This window comes from Acanthochromis polyacanthus, chromosome 10 (assembly GCF_021347895.1).
Source record: "Acanthochromis polyacanthus isolate Apoly-LR-REF ecotype Palm Island chromosome 10, KAUST_Apoly_ChrSc, whole genome shotgun sequence".
Taxonomy (NCBI): Eukaryota; Metazoa; Chordata; class Actinopteri; family Pomacentridae; genus Acanthochromis; species Acanthochromis polyacanthus.
Window position 1 is genome coordinate 15,671,353 of NC_067122.1, and position 14,932 is coordinate 15,686,284.

General features: G+C 42.2%; 1 protein-coding gene across 5 annotated transcripts in view; it reads right to left on the reverse strand.

Moving 5' to 3' along the window:
* p2ry4 (pyrimidinergic receptor P2Y4) overlaps positions 1–14,932 on the reverse strand; it is a 59,813-nt gene that overhangs the window by 35,403 nt on the left and 9,478 nt on the right. For 3 of the 5 annotated variants that reach the window (XM_051954260.1, XM_051954259.1, XM_051954261.1), the window contains one exon: positions 3,289–3,371. The gene's annotated coding sequence lies outside the window, so the exon portion shown is untranslated. Of the gene's footprint in view, positions 1–3,288; positions 3,372–6,905; positions 7,317–14,932 lie in introns of those variants that run through there. The other 2 variants (XR_007944567.1, XR_002595747.2) reach the window with 2 other exon arrangements.

The following is a 14,932-nucleotide window of genomic DNA, read 5'->3' on the forward strand; positions in this document are numbered from 1 at the left end:
TAGGGAACCCTTAAAAATCACTTGCTCGGAAGTTTTTTTCTGCGTTTTCTCACTTTTGCAGTTTCTCTCGGCGCTGCGTAAAAAGGTGCGCAACGTGGATTTTAATTAAACAACTCCGAGGCAGAACTTTCGTCAGTTGTGACATTAATAAATTCCTCCTGTAGTCGTCTCGTACAACAAAAAATATTAATAGTTTGTAAATAATTTAAACAGAATAAAGGAGATGCTTGCATGAATCTAGAAAATAAGAAGATGCTATTGTGTTTGTTTTAACAGATTATTAAAAAAAATGACAAAAAATGCAATTTTCAAATCGCATTATTTTGTTTTACCAAAAAAAAGTAAAGTGAACTTCATTCCTAATTAGGTTAAACTGGATGTTTGTGCAGAGTTGAGGTTCCCACAATGCAAAACTTTAATACATCAACGACCCCTAGTGGAGGAGACGGAGAATTTCAATGTTGGAGAGACTGCAAACAGCTCGTCCTAGAAGAAGAAAAAAAGAAACTCTGCTACTGTTTGCTGACTTGTTCTCTCTCCGCGGTGTCAGTGGTTATTAAATTGATTAGCGTGCAGTGGCCTTCATTTGCAAGTGTCTCCTTACAAACGACAACAGCGAAAACCTCACACATGCTAATGACAGAGCGAAAGGCCCATCGAAAGCAGCCATTAGCACCTCGGTATCTGCTCGGAATCGTCCTGGTATCTGCATTTTAGGCGTTTCACCTCCTGGAGCTTCAACATGTTCGTATACATGAGATGCAAAGCGGAGGAGGGCCCTTTTTTTTTTTTTTTAATCTGTCATCTGGAGCAAAAATAATCATGCAAAACAAAATAAATCAAAACTGGGTGACTGAAAACAGTAAATTATGAATGAATGCATCCTGATTTATTACAATAATTATCAATGAACTGATAACAGCTGTCAGTCTTTAGTTCTGTCTTTACAAAAATGAGTCAAATTTTCTCAAAAGAAAACCAAAATAAAAGCACATTTTTAAAATGTCGAAATATATTTTGCATAATAGCTGCAAAAAACGTTGTGTACCTATATTTTATAAGTTACAACAGGAGGGTTTTAACCCAAAATCAGACATAAAGAAAAGGTGATAATATATTTTTTAGTGCACATAAATCGGATGCTTTATCTCAGCCTGGAGCCCCTCAGCCACATAGCTGCAGTAAATCAGCTGAAAAGAGACATCACTTCATGAATTTAATTTCCACGTTCAATGGGGCGTGACAAACAGCAGCAGGAGCAATAAAACTAGCGTCCAATTAGTAGTCATCTAATTCTCAGGGACCAGTTATTTGTTTATCTGTGCGAATCTCAATACTGATCCGCTTGTAATCTTCTTATGGAAATTGACCGGTATAGCAGAGAGAGACAGAGAGAGAGAGAGAGAGAAAGGAGGTTTAAAAAAAAGCACCAGGAGTAACATGGAGTTTGGTAATGAGGGCCTCTGTGCAGCTAATTTCCTAATTAAGGAACGGAGGACCACCAGCACAGTCTGCTCTGATTCAGACTCAACAAGCCTGACAGCAGTGAGGGGCTCTCAGGGCGCACGGCTGCAGGATTCCATCGCTGAATGTTGGGAAATATGTGGATGTCCTCATGGGAAGATGCATGCAATCACCTCAATCGTGGATAATTTAATGTTTTTTCTATTTTAAAAAAAGAAAAAAGAAAAGGGAGTGAATTGCGCATGTGCACGGTGCGTAAAAATTGAATCCCCCCCCCCCCAAATGAACAATTTCTGCAGAGAAAATAGCTGCATTTGAATATTTTTTCGTTATAATAAAGATGCAATAAAAGCAAACTTTTTGGTTTGATTTTATATTTCTGTTAACATGGCAGGATATTTGTTGGGAATCAGGAGAAACAGAGCTTTTTGGGGGGAGGGTTGGAGCATAAAGGTTGGCCTTTGGGCCTTTAGAGAATAAAACAAACAAAAGATATGTTAGTTATATTTGTCCAGAGCTTTAGAGGAATTAAAATCCATTCAGGTGGACTAAGTGAGTGACACAGAGGCATTAATCCCACGCGTCCGCAGCCTCTCCTCGGCTGTCAAAGGAGCTTTATGGTCGCACAATTTGGATTCATGACGCACAAAACGCGCACAACTTTAAAATTATACGGCAGGACATTGGCGCTGCGTGTCAGCATTCAGCCTCCAACAACGCACTGATAATAGCTTGTAAATTATTGCCCTTTTTTATTGCCTCTGTGTCGTTATAACCCGCATATACAATCTCGTTTTTTGTTGTTTTGTTTTACGTTGTTTGTGGGGGGAAATCCCTCCAAACAAGATATTTAAAAAAAAAAAACTCGCATGTGAAATGAACAAAAAATGATTTTTACGTGTCCATTTTAAACCCCACGACCTCCTGAATCTATAACTTTTTTGTTGTTGTTTCAGCTCAGTGACTGCGGACAAGGCCTTTGAGAAACAGTAATTAACAAAGAATGGGTTTTCAATTACAGCCACAATGGAGACTGTCTCATTAAGATTTGCATGATTTTTGGACCAGGAATGCAAATGAAGATGCAATTTACGCACGGTCTGCTGTTCCCATTGTGCGGCCTGAATGGTTGCGTCCTCCCAGTTCAACACAGGTAAAATAATATTCACGGGTCATTTAAAGGAATAAAAGTGTTGCTATTATCGCCTCTTTATTACACAAAGCTGGGCTAGTTTTCTTAATGGTAATTTGACTTATTTGACCCGTATGAGCTGCCGTTGAAAAATGACATCGGACATTTTTACTCTGTGAACTGATGACATGGTTTTGTTTGTTGTTTTTTTTCATTTCTTTGACACATTTTTTCGCCAACACACGTCAGTCAGGGTTTATTCATTTATTTCAGGATTTTTTTTTAAAGCTTTTGCAATTTATTTATGCTGCTTTAAATAAATATGATCCAGTCTAGCAACAGGTATTTATTATTTATGTGAGAGGATCTGAAAGGGAGGATATTTGAAGTAGACTCTTCTCACATAATCATATGAGAATCTTTATTGCAAAAAGGTTGAGAAGCAAAACACTAATTAATGCACCTAAGGAAGACTGTTTACTTTTTAAAAGCTATTTTTATTATGCTGATAAATAAGGAAATAAGCAGTTTGTTGGCCAGAAGACGCTTTAAAAAAATATGTCAGAAATAAGAAGTTTGTGCACCAGGAAACTTGAGTGAAATGTGATTTTCAGTCCCTGCTCTTCATCACCACTTTTCCTGTGATTGTTCCATCACTGAGCTGCTGCATTAGAGAGAATGAACAAACTTACCACATGTTCGGACCTCAGTGACCATCTCCTGACCGAGGCGGCGGAAGTTCAGTCATTAGCAGGAAGGGGACTGTCACTCAAACCTTTAAAAGAAGCAGAAGCACACATTCAGAGGACAGGTGCATCAATTTGCAGCAGAGCTTTAGTGGAGTGCTGCGAGTCTGTCAGGAGGACTCGGGGCTAATGGAGAAGCCTGCATTCTTCCTCCCACTGCAGCGGAGCAATTTGTGTTTTCATTGTGTTTGTGGTGGTCGGTGCGTCGAAGCCCAGAAGTGTTGTGCCTGCACTCAACAGTCACCTTGCTCGGCTCTGTGGAATGTAACCGCCTTTTACGTATTGACCCCTGCTTGTAAAACAACATGCAGAAAGCTGTTTGCCTCCTGTAGCTTGACTGTTGCAGAGCGCTTCAAACTTGAGCCCCCGTTTTTTTTTTCCCTTCTCCCCGGCAGGCCAAGCATGTCCTTCCTCATTATGTTCCTGTGTGAGCAAGGCCAAGGCTGCTGACACAGACCCGGTGTAATCTCTTTAACCCGCCACTGTCATGAGCAGACAAGGCGTGACCACCCAACACTCTGCTCCGTCTCACTTAGCCAAAGGGAATAGTCTTTCACCTCATCGCCTCGCCCCTCTTTGCTGCTTGTATATGCTTATCATTTAGGGATGCACATTTCAGACACATTTGATCACACACACACACACACTCGGGGTTAATCGCTGTTACAAGACCACTCAATAAAATCATGTGCAGCAGCGTGCAGCTTGAAATTCATATACTCACTGACCCTTGGAGTTCCCATAATTGACACCAGCGTTTTTGGCTCTGGTTATTGGCTAATGAAGCTAAAAGCAAATGGAATCATATCACAGCGGAGGACATCCGTGGGGAGCATTTTTAAATGAATATACAGTGATTACTGGCTCCTTGATGTCATTCCTCAGACAAAGACTCTTTACGTTTACTTAGCAGATTAGGGGGAAACATTCATATTAAGGCATTTGGTATATGATGCGTTAAATGAAAAATAAAATACTAAATTACGGTGAATTATGAGCTCCTATCCATTGAAAGCTAATTTCAATTGAGTTGAAATTAAGCAGAAAATTTCAATAAATATGGTTTTTGCTCCTGGCTGAGCGCGTGCTAAGCCGTCTAAGCGCACAACATGACTTCTGTGTTTGCTCAGGAACAAAGTCTGCCGCCTGGAAACTTCCAGCTCACACTTGAACCTCTAATCTGTTTCATTTATCCCCCACAAGACGCACGTTACATCTCATTTGCTGCTTTTTTTTTTAAAGAATCGTGAGATGCACTCTGCTGTGTGCGCGCAACAAAGGAGAAGAGTTTAAATCCAGTCTCCAGATGCTTTTTTTTTCTTTGCTCCAGCATTAAAGTTAATGATAGTCTGTCAGCAAGCAGATGCCTCCTGCTTCAAACTGATGCACGTGAATGGCATTATCAAGCACCTCTATATGATGATCATTTTAAGGACTGTTATTGCCCGACTAGCTAATTACAGCACTCATTATTTTCCATGTATCTGTCGAATCGTTGCCATGTTCGGCTTTTTCCCCCCAAAAAAACAATGGAAACTTTCTCCGTTTTTTTGTTTGGAAGAAAGTGCTGAATCGCCACTTCTTGCTTTGCGCCATGCCCAAGCAAGCAGCCCTCTTTTGTTTTAGCCATAATTGAGATCCCACTAATCTAGCCTCTTTTTAAAAAATGAAACGCTCCCTTTGTCGAGCCTTCATTAGCTTAAAGATAATATTGTGAGAATGCACAATTAATTTGCGGTGTAACTTTAATTAATTAAATACACCCAGTTTTGTAACATGATTAATGCCGCCAAGTTTGTTATCTGTATTCTCCTCCAAAATGAATATGTAACAGCGATACGGCACCGAGCATTAATTGCAGAAATTGGGGTGCTTTTTTAGCAGCAAAAAAAACTAGGTTAGGTAATTACAAGAGGTAATTTATTAAATCTTAAATAAAGAAACAAACAAGCATAAATTGATATATAAATCATGAGCATCATAATGTGTAATCTTGGCTGCGATTTGAGGGGGGAAATGACAAATCTCTGTGGCATGCCAAGCACTTGATAAAGCAGATAGTGGTCATAAATTTAGTCCCAGTCAAGGTCTCATTAAAAGAGGCATAATTTAATTAAGAGTTAGGCATCGCCCTCTAAATATATTAATTACCTTGAGCATGACGAGATAAGTGTGGTGATTATTGCGTATTTCATTAGAGTACGTCTTCTGGGAGAAGAGCAAACTAAGGTGGGGAGCTGGCTGTGTTGACAAGATAATGGATGGGCTGGTCTGAGATGAATTTGGTCACCTTGCCCTGGGTTGAGCTCAGAGAGGTGAGACAGAGGACAGCACAGGTCCTGGGATGTTTCAGCTTTGTTTACTGCCACTCCAATATTTAGATTTTCATGTAAATATTTTTAAAAGTGACATTTATTTCACGTTTTTGATGAGATTTTAATTACAGTTAGGTAAATGTATGACTTAATCACTGCTGTAAAAAGAAAAGGTGGTTTCAATCTAGAATCAGAACCTAACTTTGTGAGCGTGAGTGGCATTTTTTTTTAAAAAATTTTTGCACCATGCTGGATGAGAAATGCATTTTTTCATTTTAAAATTGGATTTGGCTTCTTCTTAACTCCTACCGGAATCCCTTAACTTGTGGTTTGTGGTATTAAGTATTAGTGTTTCCTCCTGCTTTGCCAAGTGAAAAGACTTTTTAAAATGTAAAAAAACAAACAAACATGTATGTCTGAATATAAATGCTGAACCAAATGTCAGTGGCTCAGTCCATTGTGGTGCGATCATGCTGCTTTACTTTTACATTCCCGCTTATATCCACGTTTGCTTTCACTAATGCAGCTTCCCCGTCGTGCCACCTATTTCCCCACAAACACACGGACAGATCAGAAGTGTGCAGAGGCGACGGCTCATTGCCCCACAGACTGATATGTCATTGAAACATACAAGATGTTTGCCGCTGCATTGGAGAGATTTCCAGCCGCGCTCCTCTCCTGGCTGACAGCAGGACAAAGAGTCGGAGCCACTATTATCTGGAAGCAAGCTCTCATTCTTGCCTCCATCCGTATACAAACACAGATGTACACAGAGCTCAGCATAAAGTCACTGATGCGTCCCGTGTGCATATCACACAGGACGAAGCTTCAGAGCTGGAGGGAGTTTGAACATTGTGAAAATGTCATCGTGGCTGTACAGGGTTTGTAATCAAAGAAGTGCATTGCTGCAGTGAGTTTCTTCTGTATTTTTTATGACAACAGGGCAGCAGAACTTTCATATCTTGCATTACTTTTACATTTTAAGTTACCTTTGAGTTGCCAGACTTTGCTATCTGCTCTAATATTTCATCCTACTGCCTGATCAGAGTGGCGCCTGGACCAACAGGTGACAGGTAAAAATGAGTCATTTCGGTTAAATCAGACTAACAAATATAGCGAATGTGAACAGACCGCAACTCACAGAACACAAAGCTCCCTACACCATCTTCCTGAACGCCCCCTCCCTCTTCTCTCCTCTCTTTGCGACTAACCTCCTCCCACTCTGGTCAGAAAATTGAGGACACTCACCAAAGCTCTCACTGGTCCCAAGGCTGCTGCTGCTGCCGTTTCCCAATCCCTCAGTTAGACACACCTTCAACAGCTGACTGTCAGCAGGCCCCGAGAGCAGGACCACGGACTCTAAGATGGCATCCACGGCCCTGAGCCTCCAGCCACAGCCATTGAAACAGGAGTACCTCCACCAAGGCGGCTCCCAGTGCAGCAGAGAAATATAAAAGCGTGAGAGAGCTGGGCAGCCACTGGTATGGTAGTGCACACTGCAGCTGAGCTCTCCCTGCTCTGGGACCCATCTCATTCAGCCAAGATTGCTTCATACAAAAGTTGACAATGCACCAGTGAAAGCCATTGTTGATATTCAACATTTTTTAAATAGCTGAGCAGAATAGACAACATGGCAGGCTGCAAAACTTGGCAAGGGAAACTGACCTGGAGCTTCCCCGTTTGAAAGGGTTGCCACGCTGGGTGAGAGGAGAGAGGGCTATTGTGTTAAAAAAGAGGCAGGGCTGGTGTGAAAGAGCTCAAAAAACAAAACATCTCCCATCCCAGGAGAGCAAGAGTACAATGCTCTCTGTGCAGCAGGAAGAGGACAATCACCTTGCACAGTCACAAGCATATATGCGTTACCGAGAAAGAGCAGGACAATGGAATCAGTGCAATCAGATCCACTTTAAAACAACAGATTACGTTTCTGACTTTCAAACCAAACACGGGTGGCAAAAATCCACACTTGAGCATGCACGTTAAATATGTTCGCCTTTGCAAACAAACCAAGACGTTCCAGCTATAATTCACCCTCCATGCCTGGCCACCATCCAGAGGAATGTCTTGCAGAGACCATCTATTTCTCTAATGTTGCACAGATGAGGACGATACTCGCTGCTGCTGGTGATGGTGTTCTGTTTCCGTCATTGTCGAGCTGACAAGCGTGCAGATTGATATGGATATTTAAGAAGCCTTTAACCTTCCATGTGTCAGAGCATCACAGTGCCGCTCGTGCCTCAGAAGCTATCAATACATCTAATGTAGAGTGTATGTGCAGGTGTGTGTGTGTGTGTGTGTGTGTGTGTGTGTGTGTGTGTGTGTGTGTGTGTGTGTGTGTGTGTGTGTGTGTGTGTGTGTGTGTGTGTGTGTGTGTGTGTGTGTGTGTGTGTGTGTGCCTGGTAGCCTTGAGGCAGGTCTCAGTGTTGTGTTTCACGCATCCTCGTGTCTTGCGGTGGGAGCAGGAAGGGAGGGGCAGCTTAGGCCTGAGTGATTGATGTGGATTTTAAAGCGCCCCCGAAGGAAACAGCTGCGATACCTGGGACCCTTCCCATCCGAACCAAATCCATCACTGGACCATCACAACACAGCAAACTCAAAGAACTAAAAGCGCACAAAGCTAAAACATATTCTGAGTCTAAACACTGAAACAGCCATTCAATTATGCTGGCGAGCGGCTGGAATAAAACTGCAAGCACTGCCACTGATGCAAATGCAAGAAATGGCCATGGCACAACAAAAGTTTGAAAAAAACTCAAGGGATTCAGTTTATAGTGATATAAAATACACAAACAACCTGCGAATCTTCACTCACTCACTGAAAAGCCATGCTATTTTTACTCAGTAATTTATTCAGAGTATTAATCCTTTAATAGATTTGCTCTAGATGTATCAGCCGATTGACGTGGACAAATAAGATTAATTGCCAAACAGACCATTTTTCTCTCTATTTTCCCCGTGTAAGGTATTATCACTGCATAGAGTATGAACTTTCACACTGAAGAGAAAACAGGACTTATGTCACATTGTCTCTGGCAGACCTCCAAAGCATGCCATCAGGTCAAACTTGGGTTTTAAAGCAATTCTCCCAAAATCTGGAAAAGTGGGGAATGAGCTGTCAAAGACAGGCAGAAGACCATAGAACAGGATTTGTGGAATCATCCCAGTAATGCAATAAACGAATGTCAAGTGAGAGTCTTCTGCTGCTTGTGTCTCACCTGGAGGTGTTAAAGTATTAAAGACTCTGAGTTTTGCTCTGCAGAGCCGTCCTGATGTGTGTGTGAACAGAGAAACAGGAGCCGTCCAGCCCCTTTGACTCAGCCAGGCTTGCAGCTGGAGATGTATAATTACACAGATCAGGGAGAAATCACAGCTCTGAGAAAGAAGGCCGGCCCTGGTAATCTTATAGGTGTGTCAGACAGAGAGAGGCAGAGATCCAGGGAGGGAAGCAGAGCGAGGGGGAACCTGTGGCGTCTTTACTGGAAACCCACGTCAGGGCGACCCATCACACACTATTAGCTGCCATCAAAGCTCTAATTTTACTCTAGCATTACACCCTGCTCCAGTGTGTCCCCCTCCCTCCCCTGCTGGTCTGGATGGTGCAGCCTGGTGGGAAAACGACATTCAATCCGCTGTCTGCCCCATTCAGGCCAAATTGGCAAATGACAGCTCTCCGCCTCTCAGATTGCGGGAAGTGAAAGGTACCACTGCCACCATCCGCACTGAGCCGCTGAGGGGTGGGGAGAGTGGGGAAGGAAGAAGAAGGGGTGAGTGCAGAGAGGCAGAGTGAGAGCGGTGAGGCCTTGGAGTGGACCGAGGCGGGTTAACAGCGGTGACGGTGCTGGACAGAGAACACAGAGAAAGGAGAGAGGAATGCCTACTCAGCAGATCAAAGGAGCTTCCCTGAGACCAACGAGGAAAGTTGACCTCACTCCCTTAATCGCCCACTTTACCAAACCGGCCGAGCCGAGCGGGCAGATCAGAAAGCAGCATTTGCCCCGGTGGAGGTCAACAGCAGCGAGAGAGCAGCACACAGGGTTAAATCTTATAGGAGGCCTGCTGGCTTGGGAACACAGACCTGTAGGGGGACAAGTCCAGCTGCTCTGGACCTCTACAAGATGTATTCAAGCAGAAATAAACAAATTTAACATGTGCCACTGTAAAATTCATCCAAAGGACCTGCTTCCTCCTCTTAATAAATGCATGGTTGCAAAACAATCCATCATATTTACTGATTAAATCAACCTTTTAAGCCACAGACGTTATCATGATGAATTGGGTTACAATAATAATGTTGATGATTTCATCAATGCAAAACTTTCTTTATGTGATTTAAAACTAAAACAAGATAGTTTAATGAGACTGGCTGTACTACACTGTAAAAATGCAATGTGTTTCATCAATTTTTTAAAAGAACAATTTACTGCTATGTTACAGAATTTCCTGCTTTGTTACATAACAGTTAGCAATTAGTAAAATCAGATAAAATATTAATGAAATGTTAATTGTAAAAATAAATAAATGTGAAAAACTGTCAATAACGTCCAAAATCCATACATTTACCAACAGTACTTTGTTCTTTGCAACATCTGACTGTAAAGTTACCCTTTTCAAATTGTATTTTAATCTTAAAATATTATTTTTGCAGATATTTGCAAAGATGTGTATTAAAGAGCGAGGAGTATTATTATATATAGCAAATTTGAAAAAAAGCTGTATTTTTTTTTACAAATAGTAATTTGTGATTTCACAGTGTGTGACTATAAAAATGCACTTTTTTATTATATATAATTCAGCTAAATGTATTTTTTAAATTGGCTGTTATTTTCAGTCTTTTACAATTTTTGAACAATACAGTATTCCACTGTTTTCTCATATTTATATATCTTCAAAGTTTGTTTTTAACAGGACTTTCTTTAAAAAATAATGAAGAATACAATATACCTGCTGAAAAATCTAGCAATCTAAACCCCAACTTAACGTTTAAAAGTCTGCAGACTAAGAACTACAATAATATTTAGGAACACACTTTCATTACAAAAATAATAATAGATAAAGTTCCTTTAAAATAGATAGTATTTGGACTGACAATGTGGGTAATCAATCTAAAAACGTGTTTTTGCTCCCAGTCATTAAGTAGGTGGTCATTTCTAACACCCCTGATTGCAAAGGAAAAGCTAATTCCCCAAACTCCTCATATTTTGTTGGCTGAACATAATTTCATTAGAAGTTGTCATAATTCACAAAGACGCTTTCATTTTTGTGTTGAGCCCAAAACGTTTTTCTTTTTTTAGAGTGTATGGGAGCAGAACTCGTGCACAGACAAACAACAAGGTCTTTCATGAGTATTTTACCATGACACACAGGGAAAAAGACACTGAACATATTATGTTAGACACTAACTGGCTGCCTGACTGAATGGTACTCTTAGCGCTAATTAAGTGCTAATGGCAGTTCCCCCTGCAGAGAATACTAATTAATGCTCCATTCTTCTGCGTCCTGAGCGCGCACTCCACGGCGGCCTAATGAGGGAGGCAGGTACGTCTTCTCCCAGGCTGGGTTAATAAGCACAACACAGTGGGGTCTGAGTAGAGAGGGCCATACCGGGGGGCTGCTTCCTGTTCCCTAATCTTAACAGACCCCCCTCAGAACACTCACAATGAGCCGCGGAGTTAATGAAAGGATTGGGCCCGTAAAAGGCAGAAAATAGGCCAGCTTGTGTTGTCTGCGTGGATGCCACCTCAAAAGTTTGGCTGTCTGGAGGAAAATTCTCTATTTAGGAGAACAAAAATGAATCTGCAAAGTAAGAAAAAATCATATAAAAACGTCCTTCATATTCCACTCTCAGGCACATGCAACTCTGTATATTGTGGAACTACTTTACGCAAAAAACTTTTCTTTTTCGAAAAAAAAAAAAATAGAAGCTGCTTGACACTGAGCATGCCTCCCTGTGTGTGTCCTCCTACAGAAACTGCTGATGCCCCCCTTAGAAAACAACTTCTATTTTTATATAGTTTCCAGCTCCCTGAGAATATGCAGCGCTCGGAAATAAATAAATACATTACCTGTTTGGATGCAGAAAGCCTGGGAATCAGATTCAAAGTGTGCAAGAATGAATGGATGTGCGAGTATGTGGCTGCGCGCATGAGCGTAAACATAGATTGAGGACGGTATTGGAATTACCTGAGTGAGATAATGGCGGTGCATTAGATTAACTTTCAGGCCTTAAATGCAACACATTTAGGCAATCTTGTCCCCCCAAAAACATGTCAATGTCTGAAAGGCCTCCCTCTCGCTATCAGGAGCCTCTGGTCCCCCACACTGATGCAGCTGGCAAGGCGCTACCGTCGACTGTCAAAACGCAGCGCCAGATCTAGTTATAAAATAATTGAATTTTCATATCAGAGGGGACCAGAGTCCCCGCAGACAATAGGACTGCTGAGTCCTCTCTGATATTGGCTCAGGCCCTTTGCCATGCGCATGAAATCAGTATGTTAATGTTCCGGGGTTTTCTTTTTTAAGGGCACTTGTGCTCTCGCAATGTACTACCGATGCGGTTTCAAAAAAAAAAAAAAAAATGCAACTATTGATAAGTAGGCAGCCAGCACCCCCCCCCCCCCGACCCCTCCCTCCCACCCAGCATCCCCCATCTCCCTCTCGTTTCCTCACCCACCCAGGCTCTAGACGTTCTCGCACCCACCCACCCACCCTTCCCCTCCCCTCCCCTCCCCACCCTCCTTCCTCTCCCCCCCCCCCCCCCCCCCCCCCCCCCCCCCCCCCCCCCCCATTATTAAAATTGTAATTTATTTTCTAAATCAGAATGACAGCTTGCTTTCTTTTCTGTGCAGCAGCCACTGAATCACCGGAGCTTTAATTACTTTCGTAACTTCGCTGACCCTGTGAGCGCGCTGCCTCCGCCAGGGAAAATGGGACCTCCAACAAAGGCCCCTCCAGCAGCCTCCAGCCGTCCGCGGTTCATTCAGAATGCGAAAATTTATCAAACTACGGATTTTATAAGATTTTGTTAACATTTCACCTCCTATCTTTTTCACACTCTCTCCAAACACCCCCGTTTGCAACAGTTCCGTGCGCCCTCCCCTCCTCTCCCTCCCTCTCCTTGCCTCTCCAAGCTCATGGCCCAACTCCTAAGGAAACTCTGCGCTCTTGGGGAACTAAACAATCTAATTCCAACTCTCCGTGAGTGTCTCTGTGTGTGTGTGTGTTGACTCAACAAGGGTCTCCCCAGGTCAAAACAGCCAAAAGGTCGCACTATTATCAGTAACCCTCCCTCCCTTCATATCCAGGCCGTGGCCTCTGCAGCTCGGACGCAGACGGCGCAAGGTCCCGGGGCCACAAAGGCGCAGATCAACAGGGATGAAGACTAAATTTGATCACTTCACAGATCTTTTGGCCCCGCAGACATCAGGGTCAAGCTTTTATTCAGCGGAGCTTTCGGAGTCTATCACGCAGCTATCAAAGGCGCCTCTTTTTCTTCCAATCCACAGGTCAGTGGCACAAAAGGAGGAGCTGCTTGCGTTTTAAAAAGCAAGAAATGCTCTCCTGAAAGCACCGCATGGATCACACGGCCGTGACACTGATGAGTCAGTGCGGGACTTGAACAAGAAGAAACCCTCCTCTGGCATGTTTCTCCAACAAGATTTTTTTTTTTTTTTTTGCTCCACATAATTCCTTGCTGCACGACTTATTAACTAATACGTTGTAATCCCTGCTATCGCGCTCACCTCCTCCCTGGCACGCCTTGGGTTTCCTTTTTTATTTTGGGCTGTGCCACGATGTGAACCAGGGTCTGTGCAGGCGCGGTTGGTCTTTTGCTGACTGCCTGATAATTGAATGAGCGATTATCCCTCCCATTAATAGACAATGATACAGAAAGCACTGCCATATGTACAGAATATTAATGAGTGGCTGCAGGGGCCTAGATAAGAGAAGCGCCGTGCAGTTGCAGTAATAGGGGTTAAAACAATTTGCCCCCCCACCACCACCACCAGCCTCCCATCCCTCCACTAATCCTCCATCCTCTCCTCAACCAAGCAGGCTGATACTGACAAACCTCCATCACCAGCTACCCCCCTCCATCATGGCCTGGACTGATGCTTGGTGCTGACCTCCCTGCTACCAAGGCCAACCTGGTTTTATGTTAGAAAGCCACCAGGGTCACTTGACAACAAAATGGGATGCTAATGAAGTGAAGGGGGCTGTTTAGTATTTATGTTATGACACATTTGGCAATCAGAGAGCTGGAAAAGCGGACAAAAATGTAATAAAACCCCAACTTTCTTGTGTTTTCCCCCCATATTTGCCAACATTACCTACATGTTCTAATATATTTTTTAAGAAAACGTTTAAATCAAATGCCCAAATAGCCCTTTAAGAATATTTTATTTTACTTTAAAGTAACATTCCAATAAAGTTAATATAATGTTAGAATGTTGTCAGGAACACAGATTATTACGTTCCATTGTAACAAAAAAGGAATGTTTTTAGTAAAGCCTTGAAAAAATGCTGTTCTTCAGGTGTTATTGAGGCCTCAGGTGATTTTTTTTTAAAAATAAAATGTTGCTGAAATGTGATGTTTTGGGGACATTCTTAAGGGAACATATTACAGAAATGTTCTTCCAGAAAATTTTGCCGCAATTATAACAAAGGAAGGATGTTCTAAAGGAAGCATTCAGTTTTCAAGATGTTATTGAGACTTCAGATGACAGACCGTTCTTCATTTCATGTTCCTGTAATGTGATATTTGCAAATGTGGAACATTTAGTCTGTAATGCTCTCAACATAATGTGAGGATGGTGGGGGATCACATTATAGAAATTTGTTCTATTAAGTGGTTCTGGACTGATACAAAGGACGGATGTTCTCAAACAAACCCTCAAAGTGTTTTTTCAGATGACTTATTAGAATTTTTAAAAATATTCCTAATATATTAGCAAAAGTGGAACGGGCTGCACTGTTCTGAGGACCTTTTGAGGATGTTATCAAGGCCTCACATGACTTTTAGAAAATGTTCCTGTTAGCTGGGACATTCTGGCTGCAGTGTTTCGGGGTTGTTCTTGAGGGAACACATTATACAAATGTCCTTCTAGAAAATGTTTCAGCAGCAACACATGCCATTTTCCAGATGTTACCGAGGCCTCAGTTCACGGATTGTATCTTTAGCAGAATATTTTATAACATTCTTGTAATGTGATATATTATATGGAACATTTTATCTTTTTGTTGAGGGAACACATTATAAAACGTCCTATTAAATGTTT